Genomic DNA, 6,728 nt, shown 5'->3' with positions numbered 1-6,728 from the left:
AGAGGGCCCTCATGAGGACCAACCATGCTGGCACACTGATCTCAAGCTTCCAGTCTCCAAAACTGAAAGAAGTTTCTGTTGTTTAAGCCACCAGCCAACGGTATTTTGTTGTGGCAGCCCAAACTAAGACACCCACCACAGGTCAGCAGAGGGTTCTGTCCAGGATGGCCACTCAGGGAACCAGATGGCTGGAGTGGGTGTCGACAGTCATCCTGCCAAGAAAGGGGGAGAGAGTTTGACAATTAAATGTCCAGAAATAGCCAACGTGGGACAGAATATATAAGTAGGCAGGGAACAGCAGAGTTGTGTGCAGACGGCACTCATGCCTACCACACGGGCATCTAGAGCAGGTGCTCTACAGATATCACACACTTATGTGCAGAAAGCTTGAACCCACAGCCTTATATGAAGGGCCTGCAATAAACCCTCTTCTGTTCTCCGACCCCAGGCTCACAACCATAGTGGCTAATACAGATACAGTCTTCTTCATAAATGTTCATTTGTTAAAAAACTTCACAAACATGTCACCCTCTCTAGGCCCACCGGCCCTTAGGCAGACACGAGGGCTCTGGTGTTTTGGGCTGTCCTGTTCCCACTCCTCACAGTCTGTTTCTGTGGATGCCAGTCTTCATAGCACCCTTCCCACTGGGATTAATTCAAACACCTTTATTTTACTACGTTATTCTCATTTTCAAAATTTCCGTGGCATGATACCATGCCAATACTCACTAAAAATAAGTTGAAACACATTCAAAATGGAAAAATACTAGAATGACTGTATTTTGGATGGAGAAAGTTGAATCACACAAAATTCTAATAACTTTGAACAATAAGTCGTGGAAGTAGAAGGACACACAGGAGCTTCATGGCTTGATGTTTTTGGCAATATAATGTTGCCTGGTGAGCATGGCTCCGTCTAGACAGAACTTTCTGTTCTTTCGGCTGAGCACCATTTGCTGTCCTTCCCCTTTTTATTTGATTGACTTGCTCCACCATGAGCAAATGCACTGTAGGTCAAGTTATTTAAAAAACAAAATATAACAAGCTATAAGTTAAAAAGTAGCAGAGCCAAAACAGCTTTGGCTAGCACATATGCTAGCTGCAGACGTACCCTACTGCTGAGAGACTCAGACAATTTCAGGCCTTACCTGTGCCACGCAATAAGACATTGTAAAATGGCGAAGCTGCATTTCGTCCACATGGTTAGCTAGGGACCCAGATCAGTCTCATATTGAAAACAAAGGAAGGTGCCCACGATATTTTTTAAACAGCATTTACAACTATCTAAAGATTACATAGGAATTTTCAGTGGAGGTAGGCACGCAGGTGGAGCTTGGTGCTTGTTTTCCCTCTCAGAGCATCTGCTGAACTAGATGAGCTCCGACTTTGGTGTTTACAGCCTTGTGGGGATGGGGCTCTGGAAACAAAGCCCAGCGCCCACCGAAAGTGAAAAGTGAACAGAACATTCACCCCATAAAGCTGGGTCCCAAAGGGTACACACTCAGCATGCAGAAAGGGAGTAAAGGAGGACCCTGAGGAGTTGCGACCCGACCCTAGGCCTCACACTGGCTGTAGAGTGGACTTGGCCGAGCAAACACATCTTCACTGAAGGAACTCATTTTTATGCCAGGCCTCAAAGAATACCTACAGATAATTTTCCATGGAAAATGAACAGCTCATAATAAAAAACTACGAAATCCAAAATCCGAAAGAAAAGAAGGCATTAAGAGCAAGAATGAGTAGAAAAACAAATAACAGAAATTGAGCCACAAAGACGTCAGAGATTGAAATTACCAGACCCAAAATACAAAACAATATTGTTTCTTGTGTTTCAAGAAGTAATACAGAAACTTCACGTGTAGCAAAAAGGAGGGAAGGAAGAGAGGAGAAGAAAAAAGACAGGCGGCAAAGCTCAACCAAAAAGACGTGGGAAAAATCTAATTAAAATTTCCTGATTTGAAAAGAAGTAATCATTGAAAATGAAAACACAACAGATAGCTTCAACAGCAGAATAGCTGTCGCTGAAGAGAATTAGAGAATTGAAATGTAGAAATTATCCAGATTGCAACCCAAAAAAGTGGTGGGAAGTACAGAGTTGGACTGCATTAGTCAAGTTCCTGTTTCAGACAGGAAACAGATGGCACACTCAAAGGACAAGTGGATAGAATTTTTAAAAGACACTATTAATGGACACGTGAACTGGGTTAAATGAACCAACAAAGGATGAAGGACCCAGTTAAGTGGAAACTGTGGGGAGCCATCGTAGCCCCTAGGACCAAGGAACACAGTGGTGGCAGAACCTGGCAAGTGCTGCAGCCATGGGGACGGGCCTCCAGGCAGGGGCCACAGCCACAGAGGACAGCAGTGGCACCACAACCTCAGCCAGCATGGAGTGGGCAGGTAACCAGAGCAGGCTCTGCTCCTCACTTCCACCGGCCACCCTTGACTAACCCAACAGCCAGATTGCAAAACCGCCTGGTGGTCCAGCCTGGGACGCAGAGGAGGACACAGAACAGATCCAGAAAGGTAAATGGAAAACGCACAGCAGGGAAGCTAAGATACAAAACAGATTGAGAAGACCAGTGGGACTGAGAGCAGGTGTCTGTCTAATTAGACTTCCAGAACATAGAAGGAGTGAGGGAAAGGGGCAATATTCACAGACGTAACAAGTGAGATCTTTTGCAGGAAAGATGACAATCCATAGATTCAGGAAAACCAAGTATCAGGAGGATAAATAATAATAAATCAAAGTGAAATTGCAGAATATCAAAGACAAGAATGATTTATTAAAAGCAACCAAGAGGAAAAGCGAGAACACCTTCAGAAGAGCAACAGTGGCCTGACAGCTGACCGCCCAACAGCAACGTTAGAAGAACACAGTGAAATGATTTTTTCACTATAACAAGAGAGAAAAATCAATGCTACTAAATTAGAATTCAATACCCAGAGAAAATATCCTTTAAGGACAAGGAGAAAAACACATTTTCAGACAAAGTAAAATGGAGAAATCTTACTGTAAGCAGACCCTCTCTAAAAGAAAGTTTAATGAGTGTGCTCCATGCAGAAGCAAAGTAATAATGAGAAGCAAAGTGCAGAAAATAACAATGTAACATCTTATCACATTTGACCCAGAATTAATAAAGCCTATAAGTCAAGAAGAGATGAAATTAGAGTTTTAGGTCCTATATTCAGAACTAGGGATAAAAAGTACGGATGAACTTCTGACTTTGATAAATTAAAGTATCCATGTTATAATTTCTAGGGTAATTATTAAAACTACACAAGCCATAATGTATAATTTCCAAATTAGTAGAAAAAAACCAAATGACTAATAAAAGCTAATTAAAATGAAGGCAAGAAAGGAAGGAAAAGAATCAGAAAAAATGAGACAAGTAGAAAACTACCAATAGTATGATAGATATAAATCCCAATATGTCAGTAATTTCAATCTTCAATTCACAAAGAAGGCAAGTTTAGACTAATATCAATCAATAATATGACTTTGAAATATAGAATGTAAACACTGACAGAATTACAAAGAGAAATTCATGTCTTTCAGTAACCAGTAGAGCACACGAGAGAAAATCAAGAATATTTGAAAAAGGACATCGCCAAGATGATGACAGACAGTTTTGGACCAGTCTCCTCACACAAAAGCTGTCACGCTGTGACTACTGGAACTTGGGCAAAGAGGAGGAGAGACCCACTGTGTTCAGGAAGGTGTGGAAAGCCGTAGTGAGCAGGAGGAGGGATTATCCTGATCAGACTCGGCCCCACCCACTCGCAGAGAAGCTACCTGGAGTTGGCCAAGCCACAGCAGCACCCTTTGCATGAAGCTACTTGGAGTCTGCAGGTGGAAAGGATGCCATAACTGCTGGCCAAAAAAATAAATAAATAAAATTCAGGGTGCACCATCCCATTTCCCAGGCCAGCAAAGCTGCTAACAAGCTTCCCCTGGGCCTACATAGGAGGGAAGGGCTGTAGCTGATGGAGAGAAGGAACAACCAAGAGATTGGTAAGTCTTCACAGAGGACTCGTGCAGGGCCTGCCCCACAGGAAACATTTGCAGTGCAGGTGGTGGGAGGGTTGATCTCGATGGATGCATTGGGGATGAGTGTAGGCAGCTGATCTGCCTCCTGACTGGCATGAGCAGCACACACTAGATCACTGCAATACAACTGCAGGCAGCTTAGTTTGCGGGAAAGACTCAGTCCCAGGCCAGAATTTTCACAGAGCTCAGTTTGCATTTGTACTGACTCCCCATGACTTGGAAGTGAATAAAAGGCTGACATTTAATTTTTTTTTTTTTAAAGATGACCAGTAAGGGTATCTTAACCCTTGATTTGGTGTTGTCAGCACCACGCTTTCCTAAGTGAGCTAATGAGCCATCCCTATATAGGGATCTGAACCCATGGCCTTGGTGTTATCAGCACCACAGTCTCCTAAATGAGCCATGGACCAGCCCTAAAAGGCTGACATTTAAAATCCACACAAAAAGTTTTTCCCAATCCAAGAAAAAACAGGAAGGCAGTAATTTAATTCAGGCACAGAGTTCAAGTTCCAGTCCCTGCAGGAAGTTTCCCCAAATTGAGGAATTAACTACAGGACAGCAAATTAGTTCCAGGGCAGTTTTTAAGGGATGCTGTTTGCTATTAATCCATCACAGAATGTAAAAAAACCACAGAACAGAGATAAAGTTCTAACATCGAGCAGGAAAGATCTAACACCACTAAAGAATACATATAAAATCTGGAAGAAGTAGCCTTCTCCTCAAATGCCTAGGCATCAAAGTAAAGACACAAAGACCAAGAAAAAACAGAAATGTGAAAGCATCAAACGAGCAAAGCAACACAAATGGACCCAGAAGAACAGCAGATTTATGAAATGTCTGACAGAGAATTCAGAACAATCTTCTTAAAGATGTTCAGGAAGTCACAGGAAAATACAGATGAAAAATTAAATGATATTTGGAAAACAATCCAGGAGCAGAACAAGAAACTTGACAAAGAAATAGAATTAATTTAAAAAAATAGAAATTCTAGAGAGAAAGAATATATTATCTGAACTGAAAAACACAATAGAAATCTCCAACAGCAGATTGGGTCAAACAGAGGAAAGAAACATTGAGTTCAAAGGCAGAACATACATAATTATTATCCAATCAGAGGAGCAGAAACAAAAAATAAGAAAAAATGAAACAGAATTGCAGCAATTATGGGACTCCTTCATACAAAATAACTTCTATGTAACAGGCATACCCAAAGGAGATGAAAACAGAAGAGACCTAGAAAGTACAATTAAGGAAATAATGACTAAAAATTTCTCAAGTGTGGAAGAAAGATGACAGCATCCAGTTACAGGGAGCTCAGAAGTCACCAGTCAAATTCAATCCAAAGAGAAACACCTTAAGACACATCAAAATCAAATTATCCAAAGACAAAAAAAAAAAAAGATAGTGAAAGCAGCAAGAGAAAAGAAACACATTCAGAGTAGCACCAATATACCTCTCAGCAGATTTCTCAGTAGAAATCCTACAGGGCAGGAGGGAGTGGGACAATATGTTCCGAGTACTGGAGGAAAAAGACTGTCAGCCAAGAATTCTATATCCAGCAAAACTAACTTTCAAGTATGAAGGAGAAATAAAGTCTTTCCCAGACAAACAAAAGCTAAGTGAATTCATCAACAGTAGACCTGCCTTACAAGAAATGCTAAAGGGAGTTCTCCCAGCTGAAAGAAAATGATGCTAAAGTGTAACAAGAAAACAAACCCAACAAGATAATAAACTCAACAACTGTATAAGAGATAGGCTATGTTAAATGATGTAACGCGAAACAATGAAATGTCAAAAAGTGGGGGTGGAATAACATTAAAGCATAGTTGGCTTTGATTTTTTCTTTTTTCCTAGCAATGAAAGTTATGCTGTTATTAGTTTAAAACAATCAGTTATAACTATAGCACAGAAACCTATAATAGACATACTATAAATAGCAAGAAATCAAAATGAACTACTAGAGAAAACCACTTAATCACAAAGACAATGAGACTAGAAAAAAGAAGAAAATAATCTACCAGAAAAATCATAACAAAATGGCAGTAACAATTTCTTATACATCGATAGTAACTGTAAATGTTAACAGATTAAATTACCCAAGTAAAAGACACAGAGTGGATTATAATGAATGGATTATAAAACAACAACCAACAATAAGCTGCTTACAAAAAATTCATTTCACCTATAAGGACACACACTGACTGAAATAAAGGGGTGAAAAAAAGATTTCATGTAAATGGAAATCAAAACAGAGCAGGAGTAGCTATACTTATATCAGATTAAATAGACTTCAAGCTAAGGAAAGTAAAAAAATAATAATAAAGGAAGGTTGTTACATAATGACAAAGGGATTAGTTCAATAACAGGATATAACAATACTAAATATATACACACCCACCATTGGAGCATCCAGATATATAAAGCAAATACTACTAGACCTAATGGAGAAATCGATTCCAACACAATAATAGTTGAGGACTTTAATACCCCACTTTCAGCAAAGGACATCCAGACAGAAAATTAACCAAGAAACATCAGAGTTAACCTCCATTCTAGACTGATTGGACCTAACACACACTTACAGAAAATTCTAACCAACAGCTGCAGAATACACATTCTTCTCAGCAGCATGTGGAACATTCAATAGAATAGACCATATCTTAGGACACAAAACAAG

Source organism: Cynocephalus volans, chromosome 6 (assembly GCF_027409185.1).
Source record: "Cynocephalus volans isolate mCynVol1 chromosome 6, mCynVol1.pri, whole genome shotgun sequence".
NCBI lineage: Eukaryota > Metazoa > Chordata > Mammalia > Dermoptera > Cynocephalidae > Cynocephalus > Cynocephalus volans.
Note: the sequence above shows the minus strand (reverse complement) of the source record.